This window comes from Momordica charantia, assembly GCF_013281855.1.
Source record: "Momordica charantia cultivar OHB3-1 chromosome 1 unlocalized genomic scaffold, Mcharantia_2.0 BLBB01000001.1, whole genome shotgun sequence".
NCBI lineage: Eukaryota > Viridiplantae > Streptophyta > Magnoliopsida > Cucurbitales > Cucurbitaceae > Momordica > Momordica charantia.
The window spans coordinates 9,913,955-9,937,315 of record NW_028275157.1 but is presented as its reverse complement, the minus strand read 5'-3'; the positions used below and the strand labels follow the sequence as shown (position 1 = coordinate 9,937,315).

Sequence of the window (23,361 nt, the reverse complement as noted above, 5' to 3'; positions counted from 1 at the left end):
ATGAGAATGACAGCAAAAATTTGACCTTTATGGCATTGGGAGCCTATTTTTGTAGGGTCACAATTAGGGTTTCTTGAATTGAGGGAGAGATGGGGCACATATTTATTTATTTATTTTATCCGGATGAATACTTGAAATTATGATTATAGGATGGATTATGTAGTGTCGCTTGTGATTATTATAATTTTAATTATTTATTGATTAAGTTATTTCAGAAACTTTATTGTCCAATCTGAACATAATTCAATTTGTTAAGGTATAAATTAGAATTTAAATCTCAACCCTAATTTATTGTTGAACAACAAATAATAATAAGAAAGCTTAAATCTTATTTTACTTTTCAGAGTTTTAATCTATTCTATTTTGATCAATTTCAAAAAATCTATGATATTTACTGAATTTTTTAGAGGAAAAGAAAACAATAAAAACAATAATTATTTTGATCTTCGGTATATCTTAAACTCTAGACTTTCAAAATAAATAAATATATTGCTCTTAACTTTGAATAGTATTTTTTAGTCCTTCAAACTTTTTTTTAGAGATAATAGTGTTAATCTTTATTATTATTCTATTACGTAATACTCTCTAACTCCAAATACATATGTCAACACATGAAATACTTGTCATGAAGCAATGTAATCTAATAACTACAAAAGTCAATGTGATTTTTTTCAAATTCATATTAAAATAGAAATTTTAAAAATTTATGGATAAAATAAAAAAAGATCGAAAAGTTTTGAGATCGGCGGGGCCATTTTGATAATCATTTTGTTTTCTGTTATTTATTTTTGGTTTTTGAAAAATAGGCTTATTTGATGACTAACTCAATGTTTTTATTAAGAAGCATTTTTGAAATTTTCAGTAATTCTAAAAATATATACGTCTTTTTTAAAAATAAATTTCTATTTTTCCAAATCTCATTTTTCTTGTGCTCAATTTTCTTTCTTTTACATATTTCTCTCTGACAATTTTATTTCTCACTCTAAAATTTCTTTTCTCTAAAAAATCATCTTTACAACATTTGATGTCCGAAAACACAAACAAATTACTAATTCCTAAGATAGATGGTCATCATGAGATTTGAACAATTCTCTCTTAATTAGTCTCTTTGGACCAATGAACCTAACTTTTATTTCTCTTCTAATCTGTAGCGAATATATCCCGAACTTTTCTCTATCTAAATTTTTTCTCTTTTAATTTTTTTCGCTATAACTTTTCTTTCTATTTTTTATTTATTTATTTTTGTCTAACAAATATATATCTTGGATTTTTTTTCTGTCTAAATATTTCTTATCAGTATAATTTTTCTTTCTTTTTCTTTGTTTTTCTAACTGTTTTTCTCCCATCTTTACTCCCTTTCTAAAAAATTCTCTTTTTTGCGTTTAAATTTTTTTCAAACTTATTTTTTTCTCTAAATTTACTCTCCCTGAAATTTCTCTTTAAAAAGTTTCTTTCTATGTTTATAAACTTTTACTCTTTTGGTCTCTACGTTAGGCAGATGACAAAAATCCACACAGGGTCAAATACTCACTCCAAAACGGGGATGTGTTTCCCACCCTGCCTTGACCCAATTCCATTTTTTTAAATAATAAATATATATTTTATTAAATTAAGAGTAAAATATTAACTTTTCTTTTTAAATTAATTATTTATACTGGTAAATAATAATTTTTATTATATTTAATACTCATTTTTTAAATTCTAGGAATAATTAAAATTAATTAATAAATTGGTAATTTTTTCCACGAAAATCCTCATCTACAATCGAAGATTTCTTGACCTACACTTCGATTCCTAAAATCGAAAAAATGAGATGGGGATTGCAACTAAAAGTTTTCACGAGGATGAGGATTGGAGGGCATGCCCAACTCCCGCCTCATATCAGTATCATCTCTACTCACATAGATTTTTCTTTCTATAGCATATATCTCAATTCTATAACTTTTTAAAAATAGAAAACTAAAAATGATTATCAAACATGTTTGGTTTTTTATTTTTGAAAAAAAAAATTAATGGTCAGACATATATATTTTTTGTTTTTTTAAAATTGAAAACTGGAAACTAAAAACAAAAGATAGAAAATTGAAAAATCAAAAACAAAAACAAAATCATTATTACACGGAACCAAAATAAACATAAAATTTTAAAATTATTTTATAGAATATCACATCATAAGTAGGTATAATTTGAACCTACACCTTATAGAAGATGTAAAAGATACCTTAATCATTAAACTATTCTCATGTTGGCTCATTGTTCTTACCTTTTATCAACTTAATTAATTATTAATCATTACATGCCACATTGAGTATAGCTCAACTCATTAAGATATATATTATCGATCAAAATTAAGTCGTGAATTCAAATCTTTACTTCCAAACTAATCTCTCGAGCCGACAAAAATCAAGGTTGCGTAGAAACACTAAAGTTCCATCTTTTTAAGTATACGGTTATCATATAATTCGAACCAATGCCGCTCAACCAACCTGCAGTCAAAACTATTTTTTGTTTTTAAATATTTTTTTTAATTTATAAGTTCAAAAGTTCATATATATTCGTATCAATATCATAATTAGTCATTCTCAATTAAAAAAAAAAAGTTCGAGGATGCAACTCATGAAATTGTTTCTAAAAACTTTTTTTCTGTCGGAGTATTTGGTCGGGCCAATTTACCCCTATCTCGACTAATATTCGTGAGACAACTATATAATATCTTACACTACAGATCTACAACACTGAAATTTTATCCTAAACATATGGCCATCATAGAATTTTAACCTCTTGGGCCTTCAAAAATTTCATTTCACACCTTTGTCCCAATGGAACCCGACCAACCCGTGGCATGGTTAAATATATATATATATATATATATATAAAAGTTTAAATTTTTACCTCTGTTGATAATAATTAAAAAAAATTCAAAGTTTCATTAAAGTTCGAGTAGCCACTTATTTACCTTTATCCGTACTAATTTATTAACTTTTTCCTTTTCAATCAATTTGAATATAATTTAATTGATTAAAGTACCTATTTCCAATCAAAGGACGGAGATTTACATCCCACCCATGTTGTAAAAAAAAAATGCAGTGGATCTTCCATTTTCTTTCTTACAAAAATTAAAAATAATAAATAAATCTATACTATATTAAAAAAGAAGGATTTGTGAAAAACATTTCTAGTCCATAACACCCTTTTAAATTTAACTAAATTACATAAATAATATTCATAGTAATTCACAATCGTGCATTAAAAAATATAATTAAATTGATATGTGCATTGAAAATTATAATTAATTTACAATTTTATAACTCCAACGTTTATTTATGATTTTATTAGAGTACCGTTTCAATGACCTTTCATTTTTTTTTATTTATAAAAACCCTTTCAAATTCTATTAACTTATAAAATCCAATTTTTCCAATTCTATAAATTGTGGTGGGGAAGAGATAGTTCAGTGTGGTGATTGGTTCTCAATAAGTTTGGTGTGATGATTTCCACCAACAGGATGGGAATCGACGGAAGGAGGCGGAAGTTGCACAAACAAATTCAATTTTAAAATTGAATTTCTAAAATCCCGACTCCATTGTTTTCATCCTCAAAACATGGTTTCACTACTCTACAATAAGTCATCGCAAAATTGTTGTTCTCCTTCTTTCTCATAGATTGGTTTCGAGTCGAGGCGTGCGGCAACGAGAATGCATGCAGTCGAAGAAAATCAACTCATTCTTTCTCCTAGATCGGTTTCAAGTCGAGGTGTGCGACGACGAGAATTAATGCATGCAATGGAAGAAAATCAACCCAAATCCTATTTGTTTCTCGGTGATGGTTGTGAGAGTGGTAAAATGAGGAAGTAAGCTGAGGCGTGCGACGACAAGAATGCATGTAGTTGAAGAAAATCAACCCATTCTTTCTCCTATATCGGTTTCGAGTCGAGGCGTGCAAGGATGAGAATGCATGCAGTGGAAGAAAATCAACCCAAATCCTATTTGAGTGATGGTCATGAGAGTGGTAAAATGAGTGAGTAAAATTAGGGTTTTCAAAATATGTAACATTCTATTTAGAAAAAAAGGTCCTTCAATAATTTTTTTTAATAAAAATGTCATTAAATGACATTTGATTTATTTTTAATTATGGGTAAGTTTTTTAGTTTTAAAATACATATGCAAAACTTCTAAAATTGTCATTCAAAATAATAAAATTTACTTTTAACATATTTATTCATTGTCCATCATATTTATATTTATATTTATATCTATACTAGGTTAAAAAGTATAGATGTTTGAAAAATATTTTTAGACCATATTACCCTTTTTGTTGTGTAAAATTACAAATATATCATTTTTTAGAACATCATCTTGCCCTTTGTGTTTTATGAATCACAACCCTCATTTTGATTTAACCACCTTTTATTTGTTATTCTTTGAAAATATTAATAGTTAATAAATTTATATATTAATAACAACATTAATTACAAATATACAACAATTATATCAAATTTTAATTTGACGTTAAAATTAATTATTCAATATAAGAAATCAAACTAATTACTTTTACGATGAAGAGATGATAGGTTACAAATTTAGTATTTTACCGTCGTCATTATTTTTTTGTACAACTATTATTATTAAATTGATAGAATCACTATGAATTCTAATCAATAAATTAACCTTCGGGTGTTGGTGCAGTGGCATGAGGCTTAAAATCTAGGTTCGAGCTCTCCTATGTCCAGAAGTCCAAAAAAAAAAAAAAAGTTTAAGAGTCCCTAAGATTTACCATAAAAAAATTTATTGCTTTTTTTAAAGCTTACAATAACGTAATAATAAACATCAAATGCTAAAAAATGAAAAGTTTTGCTTTTATTTACATAAATGAACTATATGATTAAATATGTTTTTGCTTTCATTTGAATTTAATAGTAGAGTACCAAGAGTTTGAAAATCTCAAAAACCTTGCAACTTCTTCCTTCTCTATAATTATTTAAATCTTAGATTATTTTATTTTTCTTTAATTAATTAATAATGTATCTCTCTAATTTAAATAAATATATATAGTGTAATTTCATATTATGAGAATAACCATTTGAATAAATAAAAACATGAGAATAATTATACTTCTAAATTTGAAATATTAAAAGTAATAAAAATTTGTTTTTAAATTCAATTTCTTAGATTTTGAAAGGATTATAATTTTGTTAAGAATATTAAAAATCAAACAAATGAGATGCAAGTGTGGAAAACGAAGTAAATGCTAGAATATGAAAAGTTTTATATTCAATTTTATACAAAATTAATTATAAAATTAAATATGTTTATCTTTAATAACATTTAATTATAGAATACAAAGGGTTTGAAATCTCAAAGTTTATAACTTCATTTTATTCCCAATCAAATCATCACAATCTTTGATGGACTATCTACAATATTTTGAGTTTTCTTCTCTATATACTTTTTGCTCCACACAATCGTTGTAGTAATTTCAATTTTTTTTTGGAGTAATTGAACAATAATGTAGTTTAACAACCGGAGATATTTGTATCTCGAGAAGCAGTCATCATAGTTCATATATTTGCAAGAGGTAATCATATATCTCACGAAAATGAATCCCCTCATTTGCTATTTATGTTTAAACTCATGCATGTTTGAATATAAAATAATTATTCATTAATTTTATCTTAAATTTATGGCAAAAAATAGTATCAACCATAATTTTATAGTAACTATTAAATAGTTACTACAAAAATTAATATAATTTAATTAAAAATAAAATACACAATGTTTTTATATATAAATAAGCTTTCATATAAACAAATTATATTTATCTTCAAAAATGAAATAAAAAATTTCAATTAAAAAAATATAGTAATAATGATTTTTTCTAGATACCATAAAATGGTTAAGAAACTTTTAAATTCAAATAATAAATACATAAAATAATTTAAATGTTTAATAGAATACAAAATGTATTATATTATAATGATGATTTAATTCATATTGTATGTTTTGATATCGTATAATTATATATACAATTATATATATATATATTTAACCCATTTTACTATTAAATATTATTTTTTATTTTTCATTTTTGAAAGGTTACTAGACATAAATATCAAAATAAATTACACGTATTATTAAAAATAATTTTGAATGATTATAAGAAAAAATAAAGAAAGAAAAATAATAAATAAGTTAGTTTAAAAAATATAAAAATAAAGAAAAATAAACCCGTGCAATGCACGTGCTAATCCACTAGTAAAAGTTAAAAGAAAAAATAACACTTGCATGCTGAAAAGTGACAAGGAGTAAACTATTAATCTAACGGACAACAGGACAGGTGACAGTATTTGGTGTCAGACATTGAAACAAGATATCTTTTCCCTGAAATATTATGAAAGAAAATATTAATAAAATTCCAGAAATAAATATTAAAGTTATCTATGACTATAAGTTAATTAAAAGATCTTTTTTTATTAGTTAAAAATTAAAATAATGATTATGACTTTGTCGGGTTTTCAAAAGTTAATCTGATTGAGTAGACAGTGTTTTCAAAGCATTTTTCGTAAATTCAGAAAAAATAATTTGAATTATTTTAGAAGTGTTTCAAATATTGCTTATTATTTGCGACACTCTTTATCTGTTTAGGCTTCTATTGAATGGAAATAGGTTAATTGTTTATTTTCTTCTCTATTCAATTTCTATTAACCCAGGCAACAATGTTTGATAACCGTTTTAGTTTTTTGTTTTTTGGCTTTCTTATTTTGGTTTTCTGTTTTTAAAAAACAAAAATCATATACGTTTGATAACCATTTTTTGTTTTTTGTTTTTTTAAAAAAAGTCAAAATATGTTTGGTAACCATTTTTTATTTTTTGTTTTTAAAAAAGTTAGAAATTTGAAAATACATATTAGAGAGAGAAAATTTTATGTAGAGTAGAGATGATAATGATGTGGGTGGGAGTGAGGATGCTCTCCTCTCGGGCTCGTGAAAATTTTTAATCTTCGTCTCCATCTCGTTCTTGGGTCCGAAAGATGTTCTCGAGAAAAATTATCGGTTTTATAATCGTTTTTTAATTATTTTTAGAATTTAAGTATAAAAAATTAAATATATACTAATTATTTGAAAAATGGAATCGGGGACGAGGATGGGGACGGGGACGGGACATACATTTTCTATTTTTGGGACCCGACTCTGCGGAAATTTTTGTTTTCCCCTAATGTAGAGACATGAAAATAGAGAGGTAAACACGTCAAAAAAAAAGAAAATAGAGATGTAAATAAACTTTTGGAAGATAAATTTTAGAGAGATAAATAAAAATATTTAGAAAAAAAATAGTGAAAGAAAAGTCAAAAGACAAAAAGAGAAAATTTTGGGAGAAAAAAAATAAAGTCAAAATATAAAGATTCAAAAAACAAAAAATAATTATAAAGAAAGAGAAAAATTATAGTAGAAAACAATTTAGAGATAAAACAAGATTAAAAATATATATTTTTTTAAAAAATAAATAAATACAAAGATAAATAAAAGTTATAGTAAAAGAAAATTGAACGATAAAATATAATATAATTTTTAGATTAAAAAATAGAAAATGAAGAGAAAGAAGAGTTATAGAATATGAAATTTTAGAGAGAAAAAAGTTAGAAAAAATATTAAATTTTTAGAGGAGAAATGAAATTGGTCTGTTAGAAAAAAAACAAAAATACAGAAAAATTTGGAGAGAGATAAATAATAATAAATATATGAAATATGAAAATTTTAGGGAGAGAAAAATAGAGTTTGTAGAGAAAAATTTAGAAATAAAAAAAAAGTTTAGAGTGAAAAATAAATGTTTTTAGAGAAAAATATGAGAATGAAAAAAAAAAAGTTAAGAGTATTAGAAGAAAAAATGAGGTTTTGAAAACTATTTTTTTTTTTTTAAATTTACATAGAATGTCAAAATGGTTTTTAAAAAACAAAAAACAAAAAATTGAATTGGTTATCAAACAACCTTGCTTTTGAAAAACTAAAAACCAAAAACGAAATAGTTATCAAACGGATCCTTAGGTATTTATAAGGAATCTTTTCCTAACCATAACTATGACAATCCACAGATAAACTCAAACATTTCGACCAGCTATGCCTACACTAAGTCAATTGAGAGATGCTAAAGCGAGCATAGTTCATTTATAATTAGCATATATCTCCAACCAAGAGGTTGTGAGTTCGATTCTCCACCCCTACATGTTGTACTAAAAAAAGTCAATTGAGAGATACAAAGATTCAATATAAAACATAGTTGTATTTCATGTTTTCAATGTCTTTTTAATATATGTTTGGTAGTATTTTGAAAATTAAATCTTAATTTAAAAATATTTTTGAACATATATTTAATCAATGATATATTTGAAAACTAGTGGTAGTCACTAACTAAATATTTAGTTCAATATAAAATATTATTAATTAATTTATTAACATAAATTTTGTATAATTACTACTTTACAGTATTATATAATTTATAATATATTATATTTTACATGTTCTAATTTTAACAAAAATGACATCAGTTTATAACATGAAATAGCACAATTATTAAAGTTTTTATCCTTTTTCTTTTTAATGTACTCTACATTTTAAAGTTTTAAATTCAAAATTTGATAACACATGGTAGCATAAAAATGTTGTTTTAGAATTTTCACTATCATAAAATCCAAAAACAATTTAAAACAAATCTATCAAATTATTTAGTGAGTATGAAACAAGATTTGGGTTACACACCAAATGCCATCTTAGAGATTGTCACGTAAAGAGCCATCAACCATGTCATAAACTTCTATATTTAACTCGATTCACCAATTAACTTGGGCATAACTCAACTGGTCTAGTGAATTTCTATCCCCACTTGTTTTACTCAAAAAAAAAAATGTTTGAATTAATTCACTCCATGTTGTGATTCGAAACCAAGTTGGCTCTAAATAAGTTTAAAATTATTATTATTAATAGTATGTTTGCATGAGTGACATTTTGCTGATTTTTCTCTATATTTCATCAATATTTTTACTAGTGAAAACATTGATTTATTCCTTTATGTCAATATCAGACCAATTGACGTGAAAATATTGATAGAAATATGGACATATGGACAAAAATGGCGTGTCCAATTGTGTCTACTTTGCATATGTTGTCTTATAAATATACTAATTAAAATCATAACACTCACTATATACATCAAATAAATTTAATAATGAACAACAATAGCTTAAATAAATTTAATGATGGCTAAGTCGGGGATTTGAACTTTAAATTTTGTTGAATGGAAAGTGATATTATTTTAACTGAAACAAATTTAATCGAGTTGTATGTTTAGTCGGCTAGGATTACACTTAATTAACCTAACGTCTTTCTATTTTATTCTTGTTGTAAAGAAAATAAAAAAAAAAAAAGTAGAAAAAGTAGAGGTTAAGCATCAATTCTGGTAAATCAATAACTATCACATCAAATTAAAATACATGAAATTTTATTATTAAAATTAATGAATAATTATCCAAGCACTTTATTTACATATACCGAATTACCATTCAAATATTAATTAACAGATTTAGGTTTAACAAAATCATTCGTTTGTACAATTCAAATCCAGGTTATATAAACCTAGATTTAGAAAATGCTCTGGTTTTCGCCGTTTTTAATAATTTCTGGAAATTAGTAAATTTTAGATTTAAAGTTTCGTATTTCTCCCAAAAAAAATTTAAACCTTCGTAAATACAAAATTTGGCTTCACTCATCAGTCATCACTAATTTTTTTGGAGACTGCATTTTGTGCGAATATAATGATCTGAACTCTTTTTTTTTTTTTTTTTTGAGTAAAAATTATCAGATTTTTTTAAACTTTTGAAATAAAATCATAAAATCATAAAAAAATAGTTTAAAGCATGTTTTTGAGATCTAGAAAACCACTTAAATAAAAGTTAATAAAACTAGGGTAAATTACATATCTATTACCTATGCTTTAGACATATTTTAATTCGGTTTCTCTACTTTTAAAATCTTCAATTTAGTTTCTATAGTTTAATTAAATCGTACAAATCATCCCTCCATTATCATATTAACACTTTCTTTTTAAATTAAAGCATTAAAGTATTGATAAAAGATTAAGTTAATTATCATAACCCATCTGCTTAAGGTTTTTGGTTCAATGGTGATTTAACATCATATATCAAAGAATGAGTCTATTAAGAACAACGGTATCTCAAGTATCCTCTGAGTATCGCCTCACGGATTTTCTTTTTGTTTCACCCAAAAGACTCAATGACTCATATCAATAGAGATAATTGTCCTCGTCTATATATCATAGATCACTCTCTTCCCTAACTAGAAACTTTGTTTGCGCACCTTGCAACCCTAACAAAAGAAACTTATAGGTAAAAAAAGTAATATTAAGCACAACTTATTTGATTCCAGACAAGTGTTGTTTTATTTATCAAGTGTTATTCAACTTATCATTTTTCGAAATTTGAAATTTATCATAAACATATTCTATTCTCACTGGTTTCAAAATTCAAAATTCAAATCTACTTCTTGAATTTGTGTACCCTAAGTGCAATATGAATGCAACCAAGAAAAGAAAAAAGAAAAAAGAAGCAGAACTTTGACTTGATCTAATGCACTCCTTGTTTTAGAATCTATAAACATTTGTACCATAACTTGTAAACTTTGATTGTAAACCCTGAATTAGTATTTGAAAAAAATATCAATTCAAATCACGATATTAAATTTTCGTCAATATTTCTATCAGCATTTTTATGTCTATAAATTCTTCAACATTTCCACGTGAGGGCAACATTTACATAGTATCACAAAAAAAATCGATAAAATATTAAAAAAATATCAACAAAATATCATTAATCTAGACATATCATAAATATCAATCATTTTAATTTATTTAAAAAGTGTGAAATGTTTATTTTTTATCAATTTTTTTTATTTCTAATATATATATTTCCATCCACATTTCTATAGAGCGGAGAATTTGACATTTTCATCAACATCGAGATTTTAGACCACGATTCAAATTTACTCTTTTTTATTGTGTATGATGAGGTTGAAATATCTTTTCCATGCTTAGTTTGACACAATGATTACCTTTACTTTTGTTTACTTGTCCTTTTTGCATTATAAAATCATAGGTAGGACTTAGATTTCATCTCTTTTTCTCTCTTTTTTTTTTCTTTTTTATTATTATTTTTTTTAAAATTCTCTTATATAAATTTTAAGGATATCATGACCCATTTTGGGAATAAGAGAAAAGGTGCCCTTATATATGATTTCAGAAAAAGTATATAATATGATGGCTCAGAAATTTGTCCATCTCTTTGGAATTTTCTCTGCCAAGGATTTCAAGGATATCACTTTTTTCATTATATCATTTACTAACATATTTTTGGGTGAAAAAAAAAACTATAGATTATTTTCCATTTTAATTACACAATCTATGTTTTATTTTATTGATATTTGATGCATTTAAGGTTGGATCATTTTTCGGGAGGACAATTTTTTATGGATGAAATATAGTAACACGCTTGTATATTTTCATCCATGAAAATACTATATATTTTTTTAATAAATTCAACAATCGTTCAACATAAAAAAAAAGAGTGATTCATGCTTTATTCACTAAAATATGTTCAGATTAACAATGAAAAAACTTCTCTGATATAAAAAATATCTCAAAATCATTGTTAAATTGATTAGATATAAAGAATAATATTAGGGTTTAAAATGAAGTTTCAGGCAAGTATCTTTTTCATTATATATAGAAAATATTCAAAAAAGAAAATTGCTGATGTATTAATAATAATAAATGTCAAATGCTACTTAACTTATTAAATTATTGATATATTATACTAAAAAAATTAATTATTTACGCTAATATGAGTTCTAGCTAGCTCAACTAATCAAAGTAATACTCTTATAGTTCTTAGCTCTTTTTAAACTCGAAAAAAAACTTAATTATTTAAACAATCCTTATTTAATCCAAAAAGGTGCTGTAAGATGATTTCAGTCATATTTTATTAGTTATATTGATACCATAATTATTACGCAATAAATTTGAAAAATCAAATTTTACTTTTTATTCTCAACTTCTCCATAATCTTAAGATTTTAATATGAGATATGTCTTAACCATGTTATTTCAGTTTTTTGAGTTTTTTTTTAACTATTTTTTCAAAACAAAAAGAAAAGTATATACATAGTGGAAACTAAAGGGTCACAGAGCACCTAAATTCCAGCCTTAACTGAAGAAAAACCCTTCAATCACTGCAGAAAAAAAAAGGGGGTAAAGTAACAATGAAACTTTTAAATTGTTTAAAAAGACAAAAACCAAATTTGTTTTAAATTTCTGAAAAATAAAAAATTGTTTACTTTGTCATAATATTTCGTCCGAGTTAAATTGTGTAGCCTAATCTAGATTATAACACCTTAACTAGTTGAGCTGTGCTTTAAAATAATTTTGTTGTCAATTATACGTTTAAAAAAACTACACAATATGAAGCAAATTAATATTAGGTAAATCTTAATTAATTTTAAATATAAAGAAGTTAATTATAGGGACAAATACGAATATGACAAAAATATTTAGTAAAATTAGCAAAGTAGCAACCACATTTAATTTTTTTCAAATATAGCACTTAAAAGAAACAGAGGTCCAATTTTAAAATGACAAATGACAGCTTTACCCAAATGATATAATACATCTGTAATATATCTATAATATATCTGACTACTGATGATATATGTATATGATATACATCTAATATACTACTGATATAAGTGTCTGATATACTACTGATATATTACTGATATAAGTGAAAAATTTTGTTATATTTGAAAATTCAAAAAACAGGTGACATATTTTGAAATACGTAAAAGATTTTGTAATTCGCTGTAATTTTCCTAAATTATAGTGTTGGGTTAAAAAATTAATTATTTGTTTTCTTATCATTTATAAATCTTGAAAAGAAAATTATTTAAATTTTTATATACTTTAAATTTAAATTTAAATTTTGTTTAAATTATTTGTTAAAATTTTATGAGAAACCATAGTTGTAACATATAACAAATTGAATATTAGAAAAAGAAAAAAAAAACACTCCTAGCATAAATTTATCTTTTTAAAAATGGTTGGGTACAACTCATTTATTTGAAAACTTTATGGCAGTATTGTTCAATATGGGTGTGTGTATGTTGAACCCGACGCTTGCAGCCTTGAGGTACCAAATGCTTGGAACTTTTAAGTACCATCTATCTTAAAGTCTCAAGTTCTAACCATGCGTTGGTCATAGTGTTGCTCAGCCCGAGCAAAGAACTCCGCTCATAAGAATCCACGAACGAACTTTGCAAATAAACATATTTTAAAACATGATTTCTCAACTGTTTACAAGGGATCATGGTCAGGGATAGTTTGGGTGACTTGAGACATCAAGGAATATCCTTGAAGTCTACGTAACTCTACCAAACATAAAGGTCAAAGGGTTGTTGACTCTCGGTAATAAAAAAAGAAACATGATTGCTCACCTCGATTATTTATTGACAGTCAATTTTATGAATAAAAAAAAGTTAAAATTATTTCGCAAATCACTTGAATACTCTCAAAGTCTTTGTTAATTAATCTAGTCAAAGTTAGTTTCTTTTTCTTTTTTTGAAAACCAATGTACACCACAACACAAGATCATTAACTCGAGTGGGTAGATTGCAACCCTAATTTTTTCTTTTTTCTTTATTTTTTTTTTCTCTAAAAGAATTTTGATTGAGAAGATAGATCACAACCCTAGTTTTTGTTTAGAGGGAAAAAGGGGTATTTTCGTTGAGGAGAATGTAGTGGGAATATTGTAGCGAACGTCAGAATCTAATTCTTGATGGGTTTTTGGGATATTGACTTAGAGAAAGTGAAGAACTAAAAAAAAAAAAAAAACCCTTTTGTGTGATTTATTTTATTTGAAGGGTAAGACTTTTTTTTTATTTTATTTAGGAGGTATACATAATTTCTATATTGTTTTTTTTTTCTCTCAGTTAATTTATTATTCGAGTGGAACTAATTTACACAAGATAAGAAGTAGCCCAATTAATTAATTAATTAGTTAATTAATGGTGTTTTGGTATTTTTATTTTTCTTTATATTAACTCTTTGATAAACTATGTGGGAGGATAGATTCATAGATCTCATCTCATATTATTTCTCTATAAAATCTTCTTTTTACAAAGGTACAAAACTAAGTAATGGGAGAAGATAAACCCTAAATCTAACTCAGAAAATTAATTTAATTTTTGCTCGTGGGTCATATGAAAGGCTCGTTTGGTAAAGTTTTCGTTCCTCGTTTCCTATTTCTTATTTCAAAATTTTAATTGTTCCTACTTGTTATTTCTCATTTTTAGGAAACATTTCCAAAATCAAGTTTCTTGTTTCTATTTCTTTTTTTTTTTCAAAACATAAATAAAAACATTATTTTACCGTCCTGAGTTATAAAATGCATAATAAAGATTAAAAAGTAAATATACGTAACAAGAGAATCTAAATCCTTAATACAAAAACCCAAAATTATATAACTAAAGTTTGCTAGCTTAAACTTATCACCCAAAAATTCCAACCTCTAACCTAAAAAGTCATCTCTTCTTTTTCAAGTTTCTAGCGAGTGCGTGTATATATGTATGTATGTATATATATTTATTGACAAAAAAAAAAAAGAAAAAAAATCACATTAATGAATTCTTTTGCCCCTCTCATCACATATTATTATTATATAATTAACATCTTTTCAACGTGCACAGAGAATCTAAATCCTTAATACAAAAACCCTAAATTATATAACTAAAGTTTGCTAGCTAGTTTGAACTTATCATCCAAAAATTCCAACCTCTAACCTAAGGTCGGTATCTCTTCCTTTTCAAGTTTTTTGCCAGCGCGTCCCAAATACATACAAGTTGCAGAATCTCCAAGCAAGGCTAGCCCTATGTAGAGCATTAATAATAAAGCAACATAGCTTTAGCATATAGTGGATCAATGTTTCTTTCTTTTTATTGTTCGGTAGCAGTGGATCTATGTGTTTACTCTTTTTCCTTTTGATTATCCAGGAGTCGGCGGCTCTTTGACCTTTTTGACCTTATACTTGAGAGTATGCACACTATCTTCGTATCCGTATGTACTCAAGGGACCATTGTTTGGTAGAGTTGAGTTCGTAGCTTGAACCCAAAACCTTAAGTTATTCTTCGAAACCTCCGGCACTCAACTCTATGTGTTTACTGCACATAATAATTGCAAAGGCCACAGCTCTCCACTCTCTAGGTATAAATCCAAAAAGAAGGATTTTGTTTCCTTTAATAATTTTCTTTTTCTTCATACCAATAAATATGATTTTATTTTTATTTATATTTTCAAAAGGTGATTCTGGTCAATATTATTCCTTTTCCTTTTTGTGTTGGGACCCTGCAAAAACAAAGGTCTTCCTCTCCTTTACATTCAAATCCAAAAGTAGACATGACAACAATTTATCTCATCTATAAAACTTTTGATTTCTTTTTCATTTTTCTTTGTATAAATAATTGCAGTGAAAAGTTTGAATTTTGAGATGCATTCTTTGTATTAAACTAGATCTTGGTAATTATGTTGTCTCCCAGGACAACCTAATTTATTATGCTTTTGTGATAGTACTAAAAATATATATATTTATCAAATTTATTTATAAATTTGCTTAATTTATTATGCTTTTGTGATAGTACTAAAAATATATATATTTATCAAATTTATTTATAAATTTGCTAAAAGGAGGGCGTGAACCTCTGACCATGTAGTTAAGAGTCATATGTTCAAACCATCTGAACTATTCCAACTTCAATATTAATTTAAAATTTGTACTAAAATATATATATATATATATATCCAATTTATTTATAAATTGAAAAAATACAAATTAATATTTTTACGCTAGAAAGAGGGTTTGAACCTTCAACCTTGTAGTTAAGGTCCACACACTCTAACCAACTAAGCTATTCCAACTTTGATTTATACCCACATGTCGTACTAAAATATATATATATATTTATCCAATTTATTTATAAATTAAAAAAAATACAAATTAATATTTTTCCACTAGATGGAGAGCTTGAACCTTCGACCTTGTAGTTAACAGCCACACACTCTAACACTCTAACTAACTAAGCTATTCCAACTTTTATATTTATTTAAAATTCAATTAAATTTGATTTATACCCACATGTCGTACTAAAATATATATATATATTTATCCAATTTATTTATAAATTAAAAAAATACAAATTAATATTTTTCCGCTAGAAGAAGGGCTTGAACCTCCGACCTTGTGGTTAACAGCCACACACTCTAACCAACTGAGCTATTCCAGCTTTTATATTTATATAAAATTTAATTAAATTGAATTGGGTAGTACTAAAAAATATATATATTTATCCAATTTATTTAGTAGAAAAATACAAATTATTGGTTTTTCCGCTAGAAAGAGGGCTTGAACCTTCAAATTTGTGCCAAATTGCTACACGCTCTAACCAACTGAACTATTCCAGCTTTGATATTTATTTAAAGTTCAATTAAGAATAGATACATATATATTTTTTAAAAGATCACTAATTGGATTTTTAAATTATAGAATTTTGTTTTTGGAACATCCTAATTATAGAGGTTGAATTTTTCTAATTATAACAAAATTACTATATGTTATAATTAATTTAATTTATAGTTAATCAAAATTATATAAACCACTAATGGATTATATATGAAATATCACAATCTGCAGCGGCAAGACCAGACTTTCGAATTATAGGAGTTTTTACCCATAGACCTTAAATTTTAAATTAAAGAAAATTTTTAAAAAATAAATATTGAGAAAGAGAATATTATTTTAAATTCAATACCTAAAGTCGTTTTGTTCATGGTTGCAGGATATACATTATATTCCTATAGGGGCTTTTTTTTTTTTTTTTACCACAATATTCACATAGGTTATATCCTTGAAAATAATATGGTTAATTATCAAAAATAAATACAAAAACTATTAATTAATAAATTAATTAAGGTCTCATTTGGTAACCATTAAATAAATTTTGGAGTCGTGGAAGAAAGAAGTGGAAGATTAAAAAAGAAAAAAAACTAATGATAAATAAATAATTGACTTCCTTGTTTCAAAAAAAAAAATTGACTTCCTAAATTTAGGTCAATGGGATGATAAAAAATAAATAATCATTACATATTTAAACATGAGTCAAGGTCAAACACTAAGACATAAACTACATAATAATGATTAAAAATAAACTAAGAGTAATTAAGGTCCCAAGCACAGAATACATAATTATAATAAAAAATAATTGGTTAAAACAAATTTTGGTGAATAAATAACTATTTAGTTTGTACTGATTTAGTTTGGGACAGTTTAATTTCTTTTAGTACAACAAATTACAATTTAATATCCTCGAATTTTAGTATTTGAAATTTTATTATTAAAAATAGTCTAACAAATCTTACTAATATTTTTCATGATAGGGACTAAATCGTTACAAACTTTATAAAATATTTCGGGTCAATATTTTTAGGAATTAAATACAACATTTACAAATAGAATTATATTATCCATATTTTTTTTAATTTTTTTGTATTATTTGAAGAAATAACTTTTTTTAACAACATATTTAGATTCAAATGGAAATATTATCTTTATAAAAAATGAGAATATTACTTAAATCCTCTTTATCTTTTTTTTTTTAACATGGATTCAAATGAAGATAAAACTTTTTCATTTTAAAATCAAATAAAAAATCCTTCCCAATTTCATTTTGAATTTTGATGTTATTAAATTGCATTTGATTACTTTTTATTAATTTATTTCTTTTTGTGGAAGAGAGGAACACTCATGGTTAAGGACTACTTTTTTTAATTCATTTATATATATATTTTTAGACATTATTATTTGCAACTATATATATTATTCACAAAAAATTTTCTCAATAACTTTTAATTCTTTTTACCTACTATTCTAATGTTATGTTTAATCCCAATACTAAGTTTAATATATATATATTTTTTTGGTTTATAGAAATGTATTTAAATCTTTAAGTAGTAATTTTCTTTACTTTTTTTTTAAATGTATACTTTGTTATTAAAAGTAGGAATTCTAGTTAGGTTTTATTTTCAAATTCTAATTCTTGTTTTTCTTATTAAGTTTTTGGGACCTCTAATAATATTAAAATGTTTAATATAAAACTAAATAACAAAAGGATTTATCATTGATAAACTATCACCAACAAAATTTTGTAGATTAATATTTTATGATTAAATAAGTTTATTAAAAATTGTATGTTTGTCACTAGAACAATACAAATAAATTGGTTTCATATCCATATAATATGGTTTTTTAAATAATATGTCTTTTTTTCATAATAGCATTGAGAATGTTTCTAATCATAAATAATTTTGGAACAAATATATGTAAGTTACAAACATCTACATTGTACACTTTCATCAACTAAATGTTACATAATTCTACTGCTAAAAAAATGTTACATGTCAACCTGATCCTAACTCAATTGGTTAAGATTGTTATCTCCGATTAAAAGGTCGTGAATTCGAATCCAATTCCCAGTGTACTAAACAAATGTTACATAAATCTTAAAAAGATAGGAATTAATTATACAAGAGAACCATTATTTTATATGGAAAATTACAATTATTCTCAAATAATATTTTCAATTACTCCTCTCCTCTCCTCTCCTCTCATCTCATGAAAATTCTTGACTCCCAAATTTATTTTTAGAATATTAGAATTCAAACAAGTGAGTGAAAATCAGAACCTACAACTCATATAAGAAGATATAGAATTACTAACATATTGAGTTCATCCTTATAAATTACCGATTTGAGATTACTCAGGAGTCGACGACCGTTTGGAGTTGCGTCCTATGTGACTTGAACCCAAGACCTCAAAGATATTTCTTTTGGTGGTTTTACTTAAACCAGAGCAAAATTTCAGAAAAGGCCGAGGTTTTAAATTTTAAAAGTAAAAGATAGATCTACAAACAACCCTAAATTTCTAAAAATAAAAAGCCAAAACTAAAATTATTAGTATATGAAATGGGTCCTTAATTATCTATATTATTCATAAGGTTGCCCTACATGTTACCTTTACAGAAATAATTGACTCTTTTTTCAAAAAAAAAAAAAAAAAAAAAAAAAAAAAAACCAACCATAATAGTTTTGAAAATGAGGTGATTTTTTTTTGAGCCATGAGATATTGAAGTTTAAAGGAGCTAGGTAATTATATGAATAGCATAAAATAAATATTTATTTTTAAATATAATAAAAAGTTTAAAATTTTACAAAAATGGCATAATTTAAATTAGGATCAAAGGGAAGTGTAATAGAGAAGACACTAATAAAAGTGAAAATTATGCCATATCTAAAAAATGAAAATTTGTGATATTTTTAAAAATACATATCAATTTTATGTTAGGAAAGAAATGTAACATAAACGATAGTTCAACTAAAATTTTACAAAAATAGCATAATTCAAATTAGGGTCAAAGTCAAATGTAATGCACAAGATACTAATAAAAGTCAAAATTATGCTATATTTAAAAACAAAATGAAAAGTTTGAGATATATGTCAATTACCACTAAGCTAGGTTCGCTTTGGCTAAAAAGTTTGTGATATTTTTAAAAATGCATATCAATTTTATGTTATGAAATGAATGTCAACCTAAATGTAGCTCAACTGATTGAAGCACGTACTCTCGACCTTCTAATTCTCACCCTCAAATTTTGTTGAACAAAAAAAAAACATTAAATAAATTTAAAGTATACTTTTATTTTTTATACAATAAATTATTAATATATGATTATCCAGAATTTAAGATATATGTCCATGGTGCTAAAACCTAAAATTTTAGGTAGGCGAACATCATAATGTTTGAACCCATTCTCTTAAAATATTTTAAAAATTGACACAAATTTAATCTACAATATTTAAAGATATGTTTTTTTTTCAAAAAAAAAAATTCAAAATACATGTTAATTAGTTTTGTTAAAGTAAAATACTAACACATAATTAAAGATAAGTTTTCATACTTACAAACTTTGATCTTCATAGATTTAAAATATAATGCTTTAGTCACTAAAAACTCAATATAAAAAGAACTATTTTTGTCCTTTTCAATAAATTATTTAACATAAATATGACATTGACACATTTTTTAATTAATTATTTTGCTTAATTAACCGATATCTACATGAACCCATAGAATTTCTTTGTAAAATGATTGATTAATTGAAAGATCAACCGCAAATACCAACCCAAGATTTTACGCTAAAGTTCAAAAACCAAAGCAAAACACGTGACATTTTAGAAATATAAATTTTTTTTAACAAAACTAAAATTTTAAACCTTCAAAATATATCCCTATTTTTATTATATTAGAAAGAGTAAAAGTTTTAAAAATTTAAAACCAAAAACAAAATTAAATCCCTTATATCTCCTCAGTGGGTCATCCGAGTTTAGAATTTATTCGACCAATCTTTAAGTTTTACCCGTACTTCAAACTTACCCACAAACCCTCATCCCACTCAACCCAACACAGTATTCTAAACCCTTAACCTTTAAACCTACTAACTTAACTTTACATTCTCAAGTTTAAGATGTCGAACCAAAACGTTCTCGAAAGGTAAATCGAACGCTCGCTAGTCGCTGTCCACACACATTTGCACTCAGGGGAGAGAGAGATTGATAGAGAGAGAGAGAGACCCCCACATGCAGACACAGAGAGATTGAGAGAGAGAAGGTGAAAGGATGTATCATAGTAGAGGGAATTTGATTAAAAAATGCCTCAATTTAAGCCAACAAAGACAACTACTTGAGGGGCAGGGCCCTTAAAACTGACATTTATTTTCCCTCTCTAAAAGAAAGTCCATTCATTCCCACTGCAATCTCTCTCCTCGAAAATCGTGCCTTTCACACACGCTTTCATTCTTATACAAAATATTGTCCCTCTTTCTTGTGCATCCACTCATCCTCATCATCAATCTCTTCAAAGTATATTATTTACAGAAAAAAAGCACCATTAAAGCACCCCAAAAATTAAAAATTAAAAATAAATAATAATTTTTTTTAACAAAAAAACCCTAAACAATGACACCTCTCTCTCTTCAAAAAAGGTGTGTCTTGATGCAGAAATTTTGTGGGTGTGATATATCTTTATGGCAAAAGGGGGAAACTGAAAATTTTCAGATATATTTATTCATTTTAATTAATTTATTATATTTTTGCAAAAGTAATAGAGACTCTCAATTCAAATCTTCAAAAACAGTGATGGAAAGTGATATATTTGTGTGTGTTTGATCTTTAATTTGTTTGTTATAACCAAATAAATTAAAAGGAAAGAGGAAAGTTTTCAAATTTGATTACTTTTTGAGTTTTGCCTCAGTTTATCCCTAAGAATAAGGTCTAAAGAGGTATTTCCTCCTTTGTTAATATCATGAGTGTTGTGGAATTTAACTGTAGTTAAGAGTTTGTTTTTTATTTTTTATTTTTATTTTTTTGATACTTATGAATGTTCCCGTCTATTTACGCACTAATCTCATTAGACAACTGTATTGCATTTGATTAATTTCCAAGTGACCACCATGAATTTGAACTCGTTCCCTCTAAATCTTTTCAATTTAATGTTTTCCATGGTTATTATTTTACCTGTTTCTAGACATACAATCTTATTTGTATTTGTCCACCTACACTTCAAATTAAAAGATATATATAATTGGCTCTCCAAAAAGAATATATATATATATATATATATATATAATATAATTGGAAGGAAACAAATTTATTCATTTTCTTGGATGATTAAGGGTGAGTTTGATAATATATCCTTAAATATAATTTTTTTTATTTTTTACATTTTTTATGAGTAGTATTTTTAAATTACAAGAATTTCGAATGCTTTAAAATAACTTTTTAGATAATAATCTCTCGAATATTTCTTCAAAAATGGAATTCCGATTTTTTTTCAAATGGGTTTATTTCTTACTAAATATTGTGAATTTAAAAATAAACATTTTTAGTTATCCAAAACAAGTTAAGAAACGTACTCTAAATTAATAATTCTTCCAAAGCTATTTATAGAAAATTAGAATAAAAAACAAAATATTTGAAATTCGAGTCATAAAAAAAAAATAAGTCATTCAAAAATTAATATAGGAGTAAAATCTTAGTTTAGTACGTATTAATTTGATTTTTTGTTTTTTTGTTTCTTGGTGAGGAATAATTGAACTTTTCTATTTGAATCATTTTGATCATCAAATTTTTGAATGTTATATTTTAATCTTTTAACTTTTTAATATTTGTTTTTGTCCCTAAAACTTACATTTTTTGCCGTTAACTTAAATTTTAATTTAATTTTAAAATCTAACTTAAATTTTAATATATATTATGAGCTAGTTCAAACATTTATCCATTTAGATATCAACAAATCAGATAAATGAATAAAAAAAGGATAGCTAGAGACATTTACATATAGAGCATAAAATAAATATGTTTTTACAAATATAGTGGGAAGTTTGAATTTTTTCAAAAATAGGTAAATACAAATTAAACTCAAATTTAAACGTAATATAAATATAATAAAGAAAAAGTCACACTTCTACTATATAACTTTTTTTTTTTAATGAAAAGTTGTAAAATCTTTTAAAATACATATTTAATGTATCCTACCTAGTAAAATTTCTTTGGATATGTCTATTTGTTCGGTTTTTATTGAAAAATTAATGACAAAAAATAATGTGATATTTTATGTAAAGATCATTATTAAACTAAAACACAATGTTCGAAATTTAAAAATAAAAATTAAATAAGCATGAAAATTTGATAACTAAGATTTAAACCCTAATTTTCCCTACCAAAATTTTAAATAATTTCTACCAACTATATACTTTCTATATACAATTTTTTTTAGTGGATATTGAACCACCGACCTTATGTTGGTAATAATATATATATAAAAGTTTCATATATTAGTTTGAATTTCATATAAAATTATTTTAAATAGAGTATAATGCTAACATTTATTCCTTCAAAATGAAATATTAAGAAAATTAAAAAATAATTAGGTATATTTACTATGGTTATTATATACCTTTAATATTAACTTTGATTATTACATGTATAACTTCATCTATCGCCACTCTGAACATAACTCAACTGGTTCACGACTTTATATATATGTTTAATTTCGACCACATCTATCCCACTTCCACGTGTTATTGTACTAAAAAAAACTTACCCTAACTCTTGATTTTTTTTTTTTTGAAACACAATGGTCCTGTTT

At 25.1% G+C, this 23,361-nt stretch overlaps 1 non-coding gene across 1 annotated transcript; it reads right to left on the bottom strand.

Moving 5' to 3' along the window:
* Positions 1-16,312: 16,312 nt before the first annotated feature.
* TRNAN-GUU (transfer RNA asparagine (anticodon GUU)) lies at positions 16,313-16,386 on the bottom strand. The gene has a single exon. It is a non-coding gene; the product is annotated as a tRNA-Asn (tRNA).
* Positions 16,387-23,361: the final 6,975 nt, after the last annotated feature.